This window comes from Trichosurus vulpecula, chromosome 1 (assembly GCF_011100635.1).
Source record: "Trichosurus vulpecula isolate mTriVul1 chromosome 1, mTriVul1.pri, whole genome shotgun sequence".
NCBI lineage: Eukaryota > Metazoa > Chordata > Mammalia > Diprotodontia > Phalangeridae > Trichosurus > Trichosurus vulpecula.
In genome coordinates, this window is record NC_050573.1 from 214,713,592 (window position 1) to 214,735,576 (window position 21,985).

The following is a 21,985-nucleotide window of genomic DNA, read 5'->3' on the forward strand; positions in this document are numbered from 1 at the left end:
TCTATTGTTACTATAGATATGCATGTCTTCAGTTACTTCCCAACCCTTCATACTGTCAGTATCCATGCCTTCCGCTACTTCCAACCCTTAATTCCATTCTCTTGGTTCCTGGACTCTGACCTCATCTTACCCTCCTTAGACTCCTCCTCAAGACCCTCCCTAAACCCCTCCTCTAGTCACCCCAGACCACCCCTCAATCCCTCCTACAATCTTTGTGTATATAATCTCCATCTTGCCTCCAGGAAGGTGCTCAGATTCAATCTAATTCAGTAGGTTGAATCTGGCCCACTTGCGGAAACAGGCATCACAAAGGGTGGGATTTCTTAAGACAACCCATTATGGTGAATCCTTAATAAACTTTGTCTTTTCCCTTGGCTGAGAAGGCTTGAGTCAAATTCTTTTGGCAGGACCTGGCGTGTAGGTATTTTGGGGTCTCGAGCACCCCTAGAAACATATAGCTCCCTACCATCATCATTTTTACCTTTAACCTCTTCAATAGCACAGATAAATTAAAGTCATTCACAGAACTGGATCTGTTTACCGCAATATTTTGGTTAATTCTATTAAGAAGCTTTCCAATATTTTAGACAAAATGAATATGAAAAATGAAAAATACTTGTTGAATGTTGGCCACAATGTAGATGAGAGGATAATACCCTAAATTCTTATTTTCTAGGTGAACTGATTATTAAATCTGATATTTTTACACCTAGCTAAAAACAACAGTAACAATACAAACCCACAAATATTAAACAAACATCTAAAAACACTGAGAGACTTAGAATTTGCTATGGTGTGATAGCCATAAATTCCTTAATTTTCCCCAAAATGTAGTTTTGATATCATCCAAAAAAACCAATGGAAACATAATGATAAAATAGAGTAGTTAAATAGACAAGCAAGATATGATAGACGTTAGAATTATGTTATAAGGGTACAAAGCCAGCAAATACAAATTAGCTTCCTGCCAAACACATTTTTTTTACATAGAACATATGAATGCATCGGTGTTATAGCCCATGTGTAAAAACAGCTTTGATTCAATGAAGATTCATATGGGTAACTGGCAACATATACAAAGTGAGAATGTCTCACAGTGTTTTATTATGGGCAACTTTTTTTTTAATTGTGCTGAAAATATGATCATTTTCACTTTTTAATCTTTATCTTGCAGACATTTTTTATTAAAATCTTTGATGATTTCCCAAATTTTGATGAGTCTGAATCACCAAATCACTCATGAAGGTACCGGCCTGATTCAATAAACTCTATGTAATTTGCCTAACATATAAATATGGAATGCACTAATGCATTTTTGTTTTAGGAATGCTCAATCACTTTATCATTTGCATTCTCAAAAGCTCCCAGAACCTGCTTCAATGTCAATAATTATATCTATAACTCAATTCATTTCAACAAACTTTTTTAAAATTGATGTAAAATTCCAGACTCCTACACCCAAGAAATTTTTATTTCACAGAGAGAAAATAACATGTACACAAATGAATAAATACAAAATATATACAAAATTGTTTCAGTAATCAGCATTAATCAGGGGCTTCAGAAAAGGTGCCTAAGTTGCCCTGTGAGGGATGTTGGGAATTCTATGAAGTGGAGGTGAGGAGGAGACAATTTCAGGTATGGGGAACAGATTATACAAAGGGATGAGGGTAGGAGATTGAATTTCCCATCCTGGGAACAGCAAGAGGTACACTTTGACTGGAATATAATTTTTGAAGGGAGATAATATAAGATTAGTCTGGAACTAAAAGTTGGAGCAGGATTGTGAAGGGCTTTATTCCAGACAAATGAGTTAGAAATATTATACTAATAATGGTATTAGACTATAAACTATGCAATCTAGAAGCCAAAAGAGCAGATCAAATTCTTCTTCTCCCCTAAATCAGTTTTATGGTTTATACTATGTACTTATATCAAAAAAGATAAAGCTTTTTGTGATACTTTCTATTGGAAGTTGGGGCTATAAAATATTTATTGATTGTGCTATATTTTAAAATGATTTTTTTCCAATTCATTTTTGGTTGTGTTTCATCATTATAGTTTAGAAAGTCCTTTAAGGTTGAGAAAGAGCTTTAGATATGATAATTAATATAATTAACACAGCAACCCTGAAATCCCCATTGGTAGAAAAGGAAACTGAGGCTCAGAGAAGTTGAACCTTGCAGTTGATCCTCAGATCTATTTTTCCAACCAAAATCTCTCTCCTGACCTCCAATGTCATACTTTTAATGACCTATTGATATCTCCAACTTAAGATGTCTCATAAACATTTAAACTCATTATGTACACAACTGAACTCATTACCTTTCCCACAAAACCCACCCCTCTTCCTAACTTCCTTATTTCTGTCAAAAACACACCTATCCTTCCAGTCACCCAGGACCACCTAAGTGTCATGCTTGACTTCTTACCCTTTCTCATACCCCTTGTCAATTTCTGTCATTTCTACCTTGAGAATAGCTCTTATACAGCCTCATCTTTCCTTTAACTCCATTACCACTCTGCTGTAGGCTCTCATTACCTCACATCTACACCATTGACATGGTACTCTGGTTGGTCTCCTTACCTCAAGTCCATCCTCCACTAAGCTGTCAAATTTTCTTCTTAATGTAGATCTCTATGTCACCCTATACCTTCTTATTCAGTAAACTCCAAGGTCTCCCTATTACTTCTAGTATCAAAAATACACTGGCTTTTAAAGCTCTTCAAAACCTGGTCCTATCCACTGAGAGAAATGGCTATCAATAATCAATGATTTAACAAAATACATAGTTGCCCCCTTTTTCTAAAGTCCTGATTTTAAAAATTCACTCTCTTGAAGGAAATTATTGATAATGAGAATGTACTAACTTTCTTGTTCAGAACCCACCCAGCTGGAGAAGTCATTGTACTCTACCCAGGTTTGGGTGGGAATAAATTATTTGAATAGATTGCCCAGGGCTAGGGATAACTTAAGAAGTAAGTAACATAATCAAAGTGCAGATCCAGCCTTTCATTGTGATATTCATTCTCTCATTAATGGCTAACCAATCAGAGTTGATTGCCACACTCAGGATTACCCTCTTCCAATGGGCATATAAACTGTGAGGCCACCACCAAGATTGTCTTTGGTCTAAGAGAGACATGACCAAATGACCATCCTTTTACTAATAAGCATGCTGGCATTATTAATAAAATTATTAAATTACTCAGAAATGATGTCTCTTGAACTTTTCAAATGCCACATCACCTTTCTAGTGTTTTTATACCTTACCCTTCTCCAGGTACTCTGTGATCCAGTAACATTGAGCCTAACTAAGTGCAAGACTAGGTTTGTATTATTATACCATTTATGAATGGGGGAAGGGGTTCCTTGCACAGGATACTCCATCTGCTGATTCCAAGAATTTTCACTGGCTATCCCCTGTGCCTGAAACTCCTCATCTCTTTACCTCCATCTTCTAAGTCAACTTCTGTCAGGTTCCAGTTAAAATCCCAACTGTGGGATATCTTGACAATCTTTAATACTAGTGCCTTTCTTCTGAGATGCATAACTTATTTATACATTAGGGATTTAAATGTTGTTCCCTCCACCAAGGTAAATCCTTTGAGAAGAGGGATTAGTTTTATTTTCTGTTTTTCAGTGGGCTGGGTTTTTTTGTTTTGTTTTTTGTTTGTTTTGCTTTTCTTTTTGTTTGTTTTGTTTTTTGTTTGTTTTGCTGTGCTAGGTGCTGTCCATACAAAGAAAAGCAAAACGAACAAAAACTGAGAAGGAAGCACAGAAAAGCAGGACAGTTTTGAAAATGATGTATAGTATTTATTACATAGTTTTAAAAAAACTAAAAAGCACAAAATGGAGATGTGTTGTGCTGTGTACATGGGCTTTTTTGCCTTTTTGTATTTAAATTCAAAATGAATAAAAAAAAATAAATGGAATAGACCTCAGTTAACAAAAGGGTAAGAAAAGCACAAAAAAATATCATCTCTACACAAATGATTCCCAAATCTAGATCATCAGGTCTGATCTTTTCCCCAAGTGCTACAAACTCATCTCCAAGTGCCTATGATACATCTTAGCCTGAATGTTTCACGAGCAGCTCAAACTCAGAATGTCCAAAATCAAACTTACTAACTTTTCCCTAAAATTTGTACTTATTTCTCAGGACTATGATGGTGTTGATAGCATCATCATCCATACTGTTTCCCATTTTAAAACCATAATTTCTCTATTTTTTTTTTTACAACTAGTTACCAAATTCTGTCTATCTTGCCTCTGAACATCTCTTCCACCTGTCACCTATGCTGTATTCTCTTTGGAATTAAAAACAGCCTCATCCTAGAAAAAACTATTTTTACATCCCATTTAGTCTATCATAATAATCTTCAAACAGATCTTCTCTTCTTTCTTCCTGTTCATCCATCTGTCGCACCACTACCACACCTTTATTTTTTTTCAGAGATCTAGACATGTCATTTCTCTGTTTAAAATTCTTTAATATGTTCTTATTCCTTTTCCTGGTAATCAAGAGGTTCTCTTAACAACCTGGCACTGACCTACCTTTCCAGCATTATCTTTCATTTCTTACCATGTAACTTTGCATTGCAATCAAACAGGCTTACTTGTAGTGCCCATACACATACACATACACATACATATATGCTCTCTGTTCACTCAACTCTGTACCTTTTCTTGTTCAGTTCTTTAACCCTGAAATAACTCCCTATCACCATTTCTCCCCTTGCTGATTTATTTTCCACACTATAAGAACATAATCAAATGTAATTTTCTCTTAGAATTATTTCTCTGATCCCCAGATATTAACGACTTTTTTCATCAAACCTCATCTAGAACTTTGCATATGCCTCTTATGTATTTATCATATATTTACACTACTGTCCTTTGTAACCTTCTCATATGTCCCTATTAGACTGTGAGTTCCATGAGAGCAGCAACAGTGTCTGAGCTAAACTCTGTATATCCTCCCTTACCTAGTATAATACATACTTAAGATATAATTTTTTTTTTTGGAATTGTATCTGTCGAGTTGAATTAATGCATGACAGTGATCCCCTGCCAAAATGCTTATTTGTCACTATACTGTTATAACCAGCTTGATGCCATTGTAAAAAATGCATTGGTAGATAGGATAGCATCTCTAGAAAATGAGAGTAGAGAGTAAAAAGAGAAGGTGTTTCTTGGATGTTTACTGGTTCCCATATAAAGTAAAGTGCTCTACTGGCAGATGATTGGTATGCTATTGAAATCAATCTTCTTTTAGAAAGTTACCTTCCTGTTACCAACTATAATAAATATTTTCAGCATCTGGTGCTTCATTTTTGCCCTCTGGTGTAGAGAAACAATTCAATAAAAACTGCCTAGTTTGGGGCCAGACAAAGAAGTCTAGGTCTAACAGCCAACTGTGAACAGAATTGGTGCAATTTCAATACCAGTAAGTCTGGTCTGGTTCTGAGATACACTTATTTCACATTTATCCTGTCATAGGGGCAGTCATCTCTGGGAACAGACATTAATCCTCAGGGAAGTCCTGACACATGAACTAGGTCTACCTTGATGTCCTTCTAGACAAAAGATAAAGTATGACTAACCTCTAGCCTCCTGTATCCCTTAGACTTCTCGGAAGTCATTTGTTATGGCAGTAAGAAATAATGAAAAGAATGGTTTCATAGGAATCTGAAGACTTGTATGAACTGAAGCAGAGTGAAGTAAGCAAGACCAACCACACAATTTATGCCATAGCAACATTATAAAGAAAAACATCTTTGAAAGATTTAAAACTCCGATCAATTCAATAACCAACTCTGACTCCAGAGGGTTTTTGATGAAGAATGCTACCCACCTCCTGCCAGAAGGCTGATAGACAGAAAGTGCAGAATTAAACATGTGATTTTTGGACAAAGTAAATGTGTATCTTTTTACTGCTTTGGACTGTTTATTTATTACAAGGATTGTCTGTCTTTTTTTTCATTGCTAGGAAGATAGATTTGGGAGGGAAGAAGAGTTAGCAATTCTGTTGCAAAAAAGAAAAAAAAAGATAGTCGTTGAGGCATTTCTTAAAATGCACTGAACAGAAGAAAGTCCAAAAGGAAATATAAGCAAGAGAGTTTTGAAAGTTATTACCATATGTGTATATGTATGGGTGTATGTATGTATAATTATTATTGTCTATGCCATAGACTTGTCATTTTTTACTGAAATATTGTAGTTCTTAAGACTCATTTCTGATACCTCATCCTGTTGAATTTATTAATAATAACCAACATGTATACAAATCCTACTATGTGCCAGGCATTGTACTAAGAATTTCATAAATATTTTCTCATTCGATTGTCAGAACAACTCTGTGAGGTATGTGCTATTATTATCCCCATTTTGCAGACTAGCCCAGAGTTAAAATTCTAGTTAAGTGTCTGAGGTCTGATTTGAACAAAGGTTTTTTTCTGAATCCAAGCCCCACACTCTATTTACCGTGACACCTAGCAAGATGAAATGTTCAATTGTGGTGGTTAAGCTCAGAATTTTTTTGAAAAATTATTAAATAACATTTTAAATGACATATGAAGTATTAAAAGAAAAGATTCTCCATTCATTTCTTCCTCTTTTGAACTCCTATAATATTTATAATATTCATTGGGTGGACACTGGACTGGGAATCAGAAGATCTGAGCTCAAGTACTAGTTTTGCCACTTTGCAGTTACGTGAATTTTTTTTTGTTCAATCGTTTCAGTCATGTCTGACTCTTCAGGACCCCATTTGGGATTTTTTTTGCAAAGATAATAATGAGGTTTGCTATTTCCTTCTCCAGCTCATTTTACAAATGAGGAAACTGAGGCAAACAGGGTTCAGTGACTTGCCCAGGGTCACATAGCTAGTAAGAGTCTGAGGCCAGATTTGAACTCAGGAAGATGAGTCTTCCTGACTTCAGGCCCACTATGCCCACCTAACTGTCCTTATGTGAACATAAGAGGAGTTAATTTTCCTTAACCTTACATTCCTCTTCTATGAAAAGATAATAACAATGATATATAACATATGTACCATCTACTTAAAAGGTTATTGTGAAGAAAACACTATATGTGTGTATGTATGAATGTATGCATGTATCATTATTATTATGATTGTCTATGCCATAGATTTGTCATTTATTTACTGACATGCTGTAGTTCTTCCCTTAAGATATATCGCTAATACCTTATCCTGGTGTGGAGGTGATCCAGGGTTCAAAAAGGGTAGCCCATGTTCTGTCAAGAAGGAAAAACTTTAATGAATTAGCCTATAATACACAGTATGCCTATTGTCTGAGGACTAGGTTGTATTAGTTTGGAGAGCTTTATCACCTATTTGCCAGCAAAGTGAAAATTTTTTCATATATTGTAAATCTCGAACTACTGAATTGTAAAGGAATTATGATCTGTGTGAGTGAAGGAAGCACTCACATTGGATACTTGAAGGATCAAGGTACATATTAATTGTGTTTATGGATCTATATCTTGTCTCCCTGATGAGGGCACAGTCTCTGGGAACCCCTTTGAATCTGGAATACAGTCTCTGGGAGCCCCCTTGAACTGTCCTTGAATCTTCCAACTAGATCTGGCCTTCCCCTAAGGCCACAAGCCTCACATTATCATTAGGCCCAAATCTCTCCCTAGCCTTGCCCTTTATTATCCAGCTACTTCCCCACCCTTGATATATCAGTATCCATGCCTTCAGCTACTTCCCATCCTTAATTCCATTCTCTAGGTTCCTGGACTCTGACCCCACCTTATCCTCCTTAGACTTCCCCTCAAAACCCTCCCTAAACTCCTCCTCTAGTCACCCCAGACCACCCCTCAATCCCTCCTACAATCTTTGTGTATATAATCTCCATCTTGCCTCCATGAGGTGCTCAGATTCAATCTAATTCAGTAGGTTGAATCTGGCCCGCTTGTGGAAGCAGGTGTCACAAAGGGTGGGATTTCTTAAGACAGCCCATTATGGTGAATCCCTAATAAACTTTGTCTTTTCCCCTGGCTGAGAAGGCTTGAGTCGAATTCTTTCGGCAGGACCCGGCGTGTAGGTATTTTGGGGTCTCGAGCACCCCTAGAAACATATGGTTCCCTACAATCATCATTTTTACAGTAACCTCTTCATCCCCAGCTAAATCAAAAACTCCATTACAATACAGACCTTTGCACAGGGTAGTATGCTGTTAATAAACACATTGACTCAGTCAACATCTACCCTTCCTTCATAAATGAATCTTTTATCTTCACATGAATGTCACACTAAATGATGATAAAATCATATATTTAAAGCCAGAATGGGTCTTAGAGACCACCTAGAGTAATACCTACCCTGTCCCCTATCGTACTGATGAGGAAATTGAAATATCAAGATATTAAATGGCTTACACAAACTACCCACATACATAGCAGAGGCAGAATTCAAACCCAAATCCACAGACTCTAAATTCAGTGTTCTTTCCACTACAACATGAAATTAATGACTATAGTTTCTTCAAAACTGCTTCCGTATAACCCTTTAGAATCTAGATCTAGAATCTTTAATAAGATATTACCATTCCAATTAGTGTAATATATTTAAATCATTACAGCATCTTAGAAACACATGCTAGGCTGTCAAAAAAATGGAAGTCCTCACTTTGACTTCTTGAGAGAATTTCTTCTACAAATTAAAAGCAGACTCAACATAGGAGATATAATGTTGCATATTTCACAAGTCAATGTCTTTTTTTAAAGCTGACATGAAAATCTCTGTCTTCAGCTGCAATAGCAAAAATAAAAAATTCGAAATGTTTGGTACTCTAGCATCTGTATTTTTTATGTTTATATGAATACAGAACACAAATCACTGACATTTTAGTTAAAAATAATCTGTGTCAGCAGTTCCTAGGAAATATCAGCACTAAAAATAAAATCATTGGAGTAACTTAAAATAGAAAATAGCAGGGGTATCCTAGGCAAAATTATGGAGCAAGGTAAGTTTGTATTCTGAGTCACCACCCTCCTTAGTTCTACAGTATTTATATTGCACCAAGATAGGTGCCTGTTCTCCCCTTTCAAGAACTTAATGACTTAATGTCATTATGTGCTCTCTCTCTCTTTCTCTCTCTATCTGTCTGTGTCATTTTCTCCTTCTATTCCTCCTCCTCTTCTTTCCTCTTCTACCCAACATATTTTAACCAGCAGATGGCATTAGTAGAAGATGAAAACAAAAGACAAAAGAACTTCCTTGAAACCCCCACCTTTGGAATGTGGTTTAATTCAATCTTCTCCAGTTCCTCCCTTACCTGGCCTCTGGGGAGGTATTCTCCTTTATTCAATCTCTACTTTTCCCCTCACAAGAGATCCCAAGTTTTGAAGACAAATGAAACCAGTGGGCAGTCAGTGAACTTGCCCAGGTGTCCTTGCATTTGAGATATGCTTGCCAAAATCTATTTACATATGACTCAACAATTCAAGGTTGATGGGGTGATTAACCTCTGTTATTTGAGAGTTTACAAGTGTTATTAATAAAAACCAAGGACATTCAATTCTCTCAAGATCACTTCTCAGAGCCATTAAGATAGGATAAAAGGAATTCTAGCTCTCCTTGTTTTTCAGTCATGTCTGACTCTGCATCTCTGACAGAAGGCTATGGGAATTTCCTGGAAAAGATACTGGCCTGTTTTGCCATTTCGTTCTCCATTTGCCCCCGTTTTACAGATAAGGAACTGAGGCAAATAGGATTAAGTGACTTATCCAGGATCACAGACCTAGTAAGTATCTGAGGCTGGATTTGAAGTCAGATCGCCAGGCCCAGTGCTCTATTCACTATGTTGCCTAATTCCCACATAGCTATTTTAGACCAAAATTCAAACCCCTGTACTGTTCAGTTCTCTCTACTGCCAGTCATTCACTATCTTCCTCTATTGTACATCTTCTATACATAGCTAATAGCTGACATTCATCAAAAAACAGTTAGGAATGATCACAGTTTTAAATTTTAAAAAATCAGGAATTAGAAACACCTTAAAGAAATAAAAAAAAAATAATGTTTTTCCCCCCCATGGTGGAGGGGGATGGAGAAAGGGAGTACAGAGGAGAGGGGAAAGTTAAACTTTCACTAGGTTTTCTAAGATAGCAATGATATATGGAAATGACAACAGGTCAGCCAGTTCCTTTCATCTACACCCATAAGAAGTTTTGGTTGTTGTTGTCAGTTGCTTGGTTTTGTTCTTTAGTAAGCTGGGCCACAGAAGCCAAGCCTGCAAAGGCCAGGCTCTAGTCTCTGAACAGGCATCCCAAAACACCTACAGGAACTTTTTTCTCTCCAGACACCATTTGCTATTACTACCATGCTTGTCTTCTCATAAAATTCAAACCAAATCTACGCTTGAGTCACCCTGGCTCGGTGACTACCTCCTCCCCCAAACCCAGTGCTCATCCTTTCAGTCGCATTCCCAGAGAGTCTGTTTATAACCATGGAATTTCAAGTATTATCATGTATTTCTCCATTATCCCAGAGGCACTCAAGTTACAATAACAAAAACTGCCCCCAGATCTTTCATTCACACAAAAGTATAAATAACTGAGAGCAGTTTAAACTATTGCCTGCCCTTGGATTATTTTAATTTTAATTTGGATCAAACTAAAGTTATTATCCTTTGTTTTAGGAATTTAATTCATCAGTTAGTCTTTCTGAGGCAGACATCAAGACACTCTAGGGTCCATGAACTGTTTTTCAAGATTTTGATAATGGTATTTCAATGTTATTTATTTCCTTTCTGATCAGATATAATTTTATTTTGTGCAGGGAGTAACTTTATTCTGAGGAGTCCATAACCAAAGGGATCCATGACACACACAAAGAGGATTAAGATCCCTCCTCTAAAGCATCCCCTGCACAATACTTGTGATAGGAATAGATTCTGTGAAGAATCAACAAGAAAGAAGAAAGTGACAACCATTTCCATTTCTGTCTACCCCAGAGTACTCACTCACATGCTGTAAGAACAAGTAAAATAGTATGCATATGTGTTCTGAGTTCTACAGAACACAGTACAAAACTAGATTATCTCTAAGGTTCCTTCCTTTTTTTTTTTCCTTTGGATGCAATGTATTCTCTTTATTAAACTGTTTTCAAGAACGATTTTCATATACTCTTCCTGCTTTGAAATAAAGCAGTATTACTAAATAGAGTTGACCTTGGGAAAATTGCTTAGTTTCTGAAAGCTTTAATTTCCTAATCTAAAAAAAAAAATAACATATTTAGAGAATGCTTTAAGGATTGCAAAGCACCTAAGGAATAGCTATTGTAAATATCATTTTCTATATTTTACGAATAAGAAAACAGGCTCAGGGAGGCTTATAAGATCCTAGATTTAGAACTTAAAGTTACTTAGAGGTCTTTTTAATAGATGATCATTTAGTAAATGAGGAAACTGAGGCTAATGACATAGAATGACTTGGGAAAAGTCACACAGGTTGTAACAGCTAACTGACTTGATGTGATTGTCCAGTTCATAAGTGGCAGAGCAGATTTCAAAGTAATGTTTCATGACCACAAGTCTAGCATTCTCTCCACTACTCCATGCTTCCTTTCACAAAATGAGAATATTAGAATAGACTGAATTTAAGGTCTCTTCCAAAACATGATTTCTATGAATGCTTGATTCCAAATACATGTGTATTTTATAACATATTACATATATGCTTATAAGGAAAGTCTTTATTATATTCCTCATCTTCATAACAACTGATATGTATATATACTCTCCATTCTATTTCCAGAGCAATTTTTACATCAATCCCCTAGTTTAAACCCTTATCACCATTGCCCTTGGCTATTTTAATGGCCTTCTAATTAATCTTTCTGTCTCTGGTCTCTCCCTTTCCAAATATCTTCTGCAAAAGTAATTATCCTAAGATATAGATATGACCATATCACTCTCCTGCTCAAAAACCTTCAAGAGCTGCTTATTCCCCTTGACTAAAATAGAAACTCATTAGCCCATTGTGGGGGAGGGGCGAAGCCAAGATGGCAGCTGGAAAGCAGGGACTTGCTTAACCTCCCCACCAAATCCCTCCAAACGCCTGTAAAAATGGCTCTGAACAAATTCTAAAGCTGCAGAACCCATGAAATAGCAGAGGGAAACAAGTCTCCAGACCAGGAGAGCCTGGATAGTCACTGGGAAGAGTCTATTGCACAGTGCTGAGATCAGAGGGCAGCCCAGAGTGGGCCATGCTGGGACAGACCAGACCCTGAGTCAGCCAGCCAGAACAGGGTTTGGGGCCATGAAACAGTGACCTGTGGCAGCTACCAGACTTCTCAACCCACAAATGCCAAAGAGTAGGTTAGGGGGAAACTGCAGGATTGAGTTCAAAGTGGTCTGGCCACCAGCTCTGGGGGTAGAGGAAGTGGTATAGCAGTGGCAGTGGTAGCAGCAGCAGGAAACTCCTGAGACTGCTTCCAGAGCACAGCATCAGCTGCTTTCCTGAGTCCCTGGCTCATGAGGTTGGAGGAATCTAGGAGTGGATCAGAGCGGGAGTACAAGGAGCACCTTGTGGACATAAAGGCAGATTCTCTTGCTATGCCTGCTTGGATCTGTATTGTGGTACTGGTTGGTGGTTTTGGGGGGAGGAGGAGCGCTGCTGTGACAGAGCCTGGGGTGACGGTGGAGCAGAAGTAGCTCTGAAAACAGCAGTGCTTGGACCCTAAAGCTTGGGACAAAGTATTCTCTACTCTACAAGCAGTCATATCCTGACAAAAAGCTTAAGGGTCAAGTAGTTGGCTGGGAACATGAACAGGCAGCAAAAATGAACTCAGACTCCAACTCAGATACAAACTCAAACTCAAGATTCCTTTTTTGGTGACAAAGAAGACCAAAACATACAGCCAGAAGAAGGCAACAAAGTCAAAGAGCCTACATCAAAAGCCTCCAAGAAAAGTATGAATTGGGCTCAGGCCATGGAAGAGCTCAAAAAGAATTTGGAAAAGCAAGTAAGAGAAGTAGAGGAAAAATTGGGAAGAGAAATGAGGGTGATGCGAGGAAACCATGAAAAACAAGTCAATGACTTGCTAAAGGAGAGCCAAAAAATACTGAAGAAAATAACACCTTAAAGAATAGACCAACCCAAATGTCAAAAGAGCTCCAAAAAGCCAATGAGAAGAAGAATACCTTGAAAGGCAGAATTGGCCAATGGAAAAGGAGGTCCAAAAGACCACTGAAGAAAATACCACCTTAAAAATCAGATTGGAGCAAATGGAAACTAGTGACTTTATGAGAAACCAAGATATTGTAAAACAGAACCAAAGGAATGAAAAAATGGAAGACAATGTGAAATATTTCTTTGGAAAACCACTGACCTGGAAAATAGATCCAGGAGAGACAATTTTAAAATTATTGGACTACCTGAAAGCCATGATCAAAAAAAGAGCCTAGACATCATCTTTCAAGAAATTATCAGGGAGAGCTGCCCCGATATTCTAGAGGCAGAGGGCAAAATAGAAATTGAAAGAATCCACAGATCGCCTCTTGATCCCTCTTGGAAAAGATCCCAAAAAGAAAGCTCCTAGGAATATTATTGCCAAATTCCAGAGTTTCCAGGTCAAGGAGAGGGTACTTCAAGCAGCCAGAAAGAAACAATTTGAGTATTGTGGAAACACAATCAGAATAACCCAAGATCTAGCAGCTTCTACATTAAGGGATCAAAGGGCTTGGAATATGATATTCCCCAGGTCAAAGGAGCTAGGATTAAAACTGAGAATCACCTACCCAGCAAAACTGAGTGTAATGCTCCAAGGCAAAGTATGGATTTTCAATAAAGTAAAGGACTTTCAAGCTTTCTCAATGAAAAGACCAGAGCTGAATAGAAAATCTGACTTTCAAATACAAGAATCAAGAGAAGCATGAAAAGGTAAATAAGAAAGAGAAATCATAAGGGACTTACTAAAGTTGAACTGTTATGTTCACATTCCTACATGGAAAGATGATGTGTGTAATTCATAAGACCTTTCTCAGTATTAGGGGAGTTGAAGGGACTATAGACAGAGGGCACAGGATGGGTTGAATATGGAGGGATTATATCTAAAAAAATGAAATAAATTTAAGGGGTGAGTGAGGAATATATTGAGAGAGGGAGAAAGGGAGAGATAGAATGGGGTGAATTATCTCACATAAAAGTGGCAAGAAAAATCAGTCCTATAGGAAGGGAAGTGGGGGCAGGTGAGGGGGAGTGAGTGAATGTTACTCTCATCAGATTCAACTTTAGGAGGGAATAACATACACACTCAATTGAGTATCTTACTCCACAGGAAAGTAAGGGGAAGGGGATAAAAAAGAAGGGATGATAGAAGGGAGGGTAGATAGGGGGAGGAGGTAATCAAAAGCAAACACCGTTGAAAAGGGACAGGGTCAAGGGATAAAGTTGAATAAAAGGGGACTGGATAGGATGGAAGAAAATACAGTAAACCTTTCACAACATAAGCATTGTGGAAGTGTTTTACATAATGACACATGGGTGATCTGTGTTGAATTGCTTGCCTTCCTAGGGAGGGTGGGTGGGAAAGAAAGAGGGGAGAGAATTTGGAACTCAGTTTCAAAAGCAGATGCTTAAAATTTTTTTTTAAAAAAGTTGTTTTTTGTATGCAGCTGGGAAACGAGATATATAGGGAATGGGGCAAAAAATCTATCTTGCCCTACAAGAAAGTAAGGGGAAAGGGGATGGGGGTGGGGGGGAGTGGGGTGAAAGAGGGGAGGGCTTACTGGGGAATGAGGCAATCAGAATATATGCCATCTTGGAAATAGGGAGGAGGGTAGAAATGGGGAGAAAATTTGTAACTCAAAATCTTGTGGAAATCAATGTTGAAAACTAAAATATTAAATAAAATCATTAATACATAAAAAACCATTAAAAAAAGAAAGAAACTCATTAGTCCATTATAATGTTGCTCTAGCTTACATTATTCAAATTACATCATATTCATATACTACATATTTCAGTATAGACAAGCTAATAGACTACCTTTTTATTTTGCCAAGCCATCTCTCTCAATTCATATGTTCATACCTATTCCACATTCCTAGAAATGTACTCCCTTTGTCTTTGGCACTAATTTAGGAAGCAAGTTAGGGATTTTAAGAGCTGTAGTTGAAAAGAAAGTACATAAATCAAATTACCGCAGCTAATATGAGAAGGAAAATGGCTAAATGGGAAATTTCTTTCTTTTTTTTCAGCATGTTCCACTGATAAAATTCTGATAACCAAGAAACAAGAATCAATCCCCAATAGAGAAATGGCCAAAGCTAATGGACAGTAAGTGCTTAAAAGAAGAAAAAAAATCTGTCAACAACTATATGGAAAAATGCCTCAAATCACAAACAGTAAGTAAAAACAACTCTGAGTTTCAACCTCATTGACTACAATGATAAAAAAAGAAAAATGAAAATTATTAGGGAGGATATGGGAGAACAAGCATAGTAATGTACTATTGGTAGTTTATTGACCTACCATTTTAGAAAAGAATTTGGAATTATACCCCAAAAGCCAATAAATTATGTATACCTCTGACTCAGTGATTTCACTACTAGGCATATATCCCAAAGAGCTAAAAGAAAGAGGGACCAAAGAGCAAGATATGAAAGCAAACTCAGAGGCCATCTAGTCCAACTCCCTCATTTTACAAATGAAGGAACTAACGCCCAGAGAAGTATAATGATTTGCCTAAGGAAATACTAGCAGCTAGATTTGAATGTAGATCCTTTGACTTGGAGCCACTGTACCATGCTGCAAGACCCATATATAAAAAATACTTACAGTAGCCCTTTTTGTTGTATCAAAGAACTGAAAATAAATTATATGCCCATTAAATGGTGAATGGCCATACAAATAATGGTGTCTGGATTAATGGAGTATCCTTGGACTATAGGAAATAATGAGAAGGATGGATTCAGAAAAAATCTGGGAAGATATACCTCTCCAAATACAGTAAAGTGAACAGAACAAAGAAAATAATTTATACAAAGGGACTAATATACTGGCAGTGGGCAGGGGAGGGGCAGGAAGATAACTTTGAAAGACATAAGAATCCTGATTGATGTCATGTCCAACCACAACTCCAGAAGACCAGTGTTGAAGTATGCCTCCCAGTTCTTGAAGGAGAGGTTATAGACTAGAGGTATAAGAATGTAACAAAAATTTTCAGCCCTGACCACTGGGTAGATTTGTTTTACTTAACCATACTAACTTGTAAAAGGGAGAGTTTGCTTTTTGTGAGGTGGAGAAGAATTTGGACATCTCCTTTCCTATCCTGACCCACACCCCATTCCCACAAAGAAAAGAAAGGACATCAATGAAGCCTTAAAGAAAAGGCACAAAGGAGATCAGAAGAAAGTTCTTAAGGCATGCAGACAATCAAAACAGCTTTGGAACTAATGCACTGAATTGAGTACTTTTAAAAAGTTATATATAATATGATTATGTATTTCAATTTCATATATAGTTGCTTTTACTGTTCTTTATATAGGAAGTGTGCACATTTGTTGAGTTCAGAATAACAAAAAAAAAACTTTTTTAAGGAATTGAAAGGGAGAAAAGACTATGAAAGCTTACAGAGGCAACTGATGTGAATCTGAAAAATAAAATCATTCCTGTTTAAAAGAAATTAAATGAGCAACAGAAGATACAGTTTGTCCCCAGTGGAACCAGGATACAAACCCATATCTGTCTTTGTCCTACTTTGGAAACTAGTGAAAAATTAAATGTGCAATTCAACTGACATAGTGACATCTACATGGAAATCCCATGCTCTTGTATTAAGAGTAGATCTATGCTTGTATTGCATAATTGTGGGAAATGCCATTATTGTTCTTTGGGGCTCTAAAAACAACAAATAAATACCATAAAGAATATTTGAATAACATCCTCATCTCAATGCCTCAATGATCAGATAATTACTGAATCCAGCCAATATTTACAGAGAGAGTAAAAATAATCAATGAAATGGTCTGCTATTACATAGCAGGACAATCTCTAGAGATTTTTGGAAATAAATCATTTTAAGTGAGCGATAGATTTTCTTCCCATGATCTTCCTCAAAATAAATATTTTTTATTTTCTAATTAACAGTATAAAGGCATATGGGACAACTGCACTGGTGCTATATTACAATCTTCTCAGAATATTCTCTTAAATTTAATGTTCCCATTGAAAATATATAGGGAAGAATAATAATATGAGAATTTTTTTTTCAAGCAGTGTTGAGATCTCCTGTTGACAATAAAAGTAGGTTGATTTACTTATGTCAAAAAGACTCTCTCCTACTATGTTCTAAAGCAGCTATCCTGACATCAACATTCCTTTGATCTAATCCTTTGAATTCTGATATGTTCATCAAGATTTAAACTTCAAATTGCAATACCCTGCCCAAAGAAAGAATATAAAATTTTTAAAATGTAAGCTGATTTAGAGAGGTGAAAAAATTAGAGTTGGTGTGACAATGGCTACAGAGATAAAATAGAAGGATTAAGTTTTTGAAAGCCATCTGTTACTTACATTTATCCAATAGCTAATCATGATTTTAAGAATTTTCTTTCTGTTTGACAGACCTATTTTACATTCACAGGTAATCAAAATTGTGATCTGTTCTTAAATTAACAGATAAAGTAAATCTAGTTGTCAAAGAAAGAGTTTTTTGTTTGTTTGGACATAGCATTGCCTCTCTGTGTAGTTATATTTTCCATTTCCTTAGTTTGTCTATGTATTGACCTTTATTCTCTGTCCCTCTCTCTTCCACAATGGAATCCTGTATTTTACATAAGGAAATTCAGGTCACTTTGGTAGCTCTGAAATGTGACACATCTCTTCTGATCACACAACTTCCTGTTAATAATCACAGGAATTCAACAAAAGCACCAGCCATTTCCAAAGGACGTTAAATGTATGAAGCACAAATTTATAGTTTTTATAAGAGAATACACTGTTCAAAAGTGATGTTACCTTTTTTGTTCTTAAAGCATAAAATATAGCCAACATTTCTGATAATTCATATTCATCTTTTACTACCAAAGTTTGTAAAACAGTATCTACAGTTACTATCTATATTTGCATGATAAAACCTTACCTGGTTATGATAACTATACAAATATTTTAAACACAGGAAATATATATAGTGTCAAGATAAATAACACCAATAGTTGAAAAATGAAAAAAGAAGGGAAAAATATATCCAACTTAGCAAGAAAATCCAAATACGTCTGTTTCTTCTGTTTCACAGACAGACCCACAGTAGTCTTGCTCTGTGTCTTATAACCAACTACTTTTTCTCTTGCTCGGAGAACAACTCATGCTCTACCCCAGCAGGAAAGTATAAAAATTAAATAGAAAAACCACAAGGTTATTAAACACTCTTACCCTCTGGGCTTGCTGGGCTGCTCTTGCTTCTCAGTGTTACAGACACATGTGTAAACAACTGAATTTCCTGCATCCTTTCCTCATCTGTACAGCTCTGGGGTCTTGGCCAACAGGATTATATCCAGCATTAAGGCCACTCCACACTAACTCAAAAAGGATTCCTATTGGTTGTGAAGCTTTATCAAAGCCAATACCACAACACACTCTTTGGATTTCAACTTAGCTAACCAAAATAAAATCTTTTTCTACTGTCCCCAAACTAAACATGAGTTTCCTAAGCTTTCCTTCACAACCTTTTGAAACTATATGCTATGAATATATCAGGAAATCTAAACACAGTTTCTCATTAGCACGTTTTCTACTTTATTTTCATGTCATTATCTTCAGCCAGTCACTTTTTTAAATGTACTAAACATGTCAAAATAAAAGAAAAACTATTAATGAACAAACCTGCAAAAGCAAGGGATAAACATTCTATGTTATGGGTCATAATAATTAGCAACAGAAAAATATCTGCAGGTATTCAATATATCACTGTGATTCATTTCGTAAAAGACACTATCTAAGTTTAAAGAAATATCTTGTTAAATAAATCACAGTTCAAGATTTGTGTCAGAACACTTGATCTCAGTCAGACTGACAAGAATTCTGAGTTTCCAAGTCAAGGACCCCCCAATGAGAGGATTTTGGCCCTGATTCCTTTATCTGAATGACTTTCCATTGACATGGCTCAGCTGTCAAGATCCACTGAGGGAATGGTGATATTTTATCCCTTTAGGAATGCAAGTAAAAAAAAAAACAAACAAACCAGTATTTCAAAGGTTAACTCTAACCTTTCAAATTATCCAGAAGAAAACTAAATGACAAAAACATCATATAACAGGAAAGAAGAAATTTCCTTCAATCATTTGTATTTTCTCTCCCTTTGGTTTAGGAGATTAATCTCTGTTATTAAACAATGCTATAGTTATCTACATCCTCTGGTGGCAATAGAGCATAGTACAATAATTCAAATCAGAGCTATACCCCATAGGCTACTAATAACACTCTCCTAGTAATATGAAAAGCTGAGAAAGAGAATAGCCACAAGATTCCCACTGTTTGGAAAGCCAGAATTAGACACTACTGTATGTGAGTATCACAGACTCAGCAACAAACAAGACAACCCATAATTGCTCCAAGACCAAAAAGAAAAATCCGTTTTTCTTTTCAAGTCCTTATCATCCTTCCCTTCCGCTTTTCTCTAGCAGCCAAACAGGTTTTTTGACATGTGTTCTTCTGGGAGACCTATAAATCTTTAGTTGTTTCTATGCACCCTATGTTTTGCTTATATGGAGATCATACTTTATTTTAATTTAAACGATAAAATTACTTTAATGTTGCTGCTTTTTGCTTTTCTTCTAGATTGTCCTTCTTTTCTATGTAGTTACATTCCCAATCAATTATGCTCCCTTATTTTTTTGATGATATTCGCCACTGTGAATTCAAGTTTTCTGTTCTGTTAATTATTTCTGCTGTATAGGACACAAATTCTTCTTTTACAATTTTTATTTCTCTTTTAAACCATTCATGATTATCTTATTTGTGGTTCCTTTCCATCTTGGGAACCCATAGGATGGCCTACTTCATCAGGTGATGACTGATTTTCCTTCGTCTTGCAGTATTTATTCTAGATACTTGAACTCTTTTACATGATCTGAAGGCCATGTTATTTTCTTCTATTAATATCTTCCCTGTTGGTTTATCTGCTTATGCTCAAGGTTTTTAACTGAGTTTTCTCCTCCAGAAATGTTCAGTAATTTAAGTCTTTTTGCCTCCTTATTTTCCCCTATGGCTCACATTCTGACTCCCTCCAGTTTGATGGCAGTTTCCCTGAAGTATGGCTCTCTGACCCTCATGATCTCAAAGTGTCTCACTCTCTTCTTTCAGTCTAGGCCCTAACTGATTTCTAGGGGGACAGAACTGGATCTAGGTGAATGCTTAGATCTTTCTCTCAGGCTTGGTGAAATACCACACAGCTATACATCTTGCTACATTCCCTCTGTTTGACCATTCACTGACCAAGCTATGTTATAGCAAAGGGCACTGCCACATGGTAGCACAGCCTGAGTAACATTCTGCAACTGGGGACTCTAAAACACCGAAAGAACATGAAGTGGGGGGGATATATAATTGAGCTCTGCTTCAAGCTTATTGGTTGGCTTGTACAACCCTGCTACTAGACAGTGGGTGGAGGGAGTATGCTAACTGAACATTTGTTAGCAACCAGCACTTCTTAGATTTGATTCACTGAATTTTTACCTCATCTTACTTCTTGGTGTCCTCTCTTACTCATAATTTCTATTTTTGAGAGGTTTGAAAGTTCATGAGAATCATAGATAATGTCTGCTCCTCCATTTTGTTAATCATGTGACTCTGAAGTCTGTCTATCTATATCATTCTCTCTCTCTCTCTCTCTCTCTCTCTCTCTCTCTCCCATCATAAATAGTGCTGACCAGCATCATAGATTTAGAGCTAAGGGAGGCCATGAGTTCTTCAGCTTGTTTTGTATCACTGACCTCTTTGGCAATATGGCAAAGCTTTTGGATTCCTAAAATATAAAATAAAAAAGAAAGGATTATAAAGGAAACCAATTACTTACAATATAGTTATCAATTTTTTTTTAGGTATACAGACTTCTGGTTAAGAATTCCATCTAGTTCAATGCTTGAATTTTACAACTGAGGTCTAACAGCATTCATGCTATTGCATGGCCATAAATAAAATAACTTTGAGGAGCCAAAAAAATGTAGGGAAAAAACTGCCTTAAAACAGTGACTGATAGGAAAAGGAGAAATCACTGTAAAGTGATAATTCCCTGAAGTATAATCAGAGTGAGGAAAGGATATCAATGTCTTTTGATTGTGGCAGCACAAACATCTACCATGGAAGTATACTGCAAGTATTTAACAATTGTGCGATAAACTTTATCTTTGATGTTTCAAATTTGCTATCAAAAGGAACACATATGAAGGAGACACTTTTGTGTTGAATGAATTCTAACATCTTAAAGACAGAAAATTCTGGGAGATTTCTATTGCTGGCTTATTTTCTATTGCTCCTATATTACATTCTTATCAGTGTAGCTGAAAAATGTTCTTTTTCTATCACTTCTGCCTGTTAAAAATCACTGCTATCTTTCAAGACTCTCTTCTAATAAGCTTTCCCAAATAACCAAATCTACATGCTTATACTCACATTTCTATGCTCTCATAGCACTTTGTTCCTCATGTATATAGTCATCTCCCCTACCAGAGTATTAGATGCTTGAATTCAGAGACCATGTCTTATTTATCTTTTAATATTCCTCTTTGAAAAACCATTGTACTGTGGAAAAAGCACCAGACTTAGTCAGGTGCCCTGATTTTGAATCCCAGCTCCACCATTAAATTGTTCCATATCCTTGAACACATCATATATCCATTCTAAGGCACAGTTTTCTGATCTATAAAATGGAGCTAATTATATTTACAAAACCTTCTTTCAATGATGTTGTTGTAAGGAAATCATATATTATAAATTGTGAAATGCTAC

The 21,985-nt window shown here is 36.4% G+C and overlaps 1 protein-coding gene across 1 annotated transcript in view; it reads right to left on the reverse strand.

The window, feature by feature from the left end:
• The window catches only part of CCDC102B (coiled-coil domain containing 102B), a 797,015-nt gene extending 778,533 nt beyond the window's left edge, over positions 1 to 18,482 (reverse strand). The window contains exon 1 of the mRNA XM_036736648.1: positions 18,413 to 18,482. The gene's annotated coding sequence lies outside the window, so the exon portion shown is untranslated. The remainder of the gene's footprint in view (positions 1 to 18,412) is intronic.
• Between the last annotated feature and the right edge of the window lie 3,503 nt (positions 18,483 to 21,985).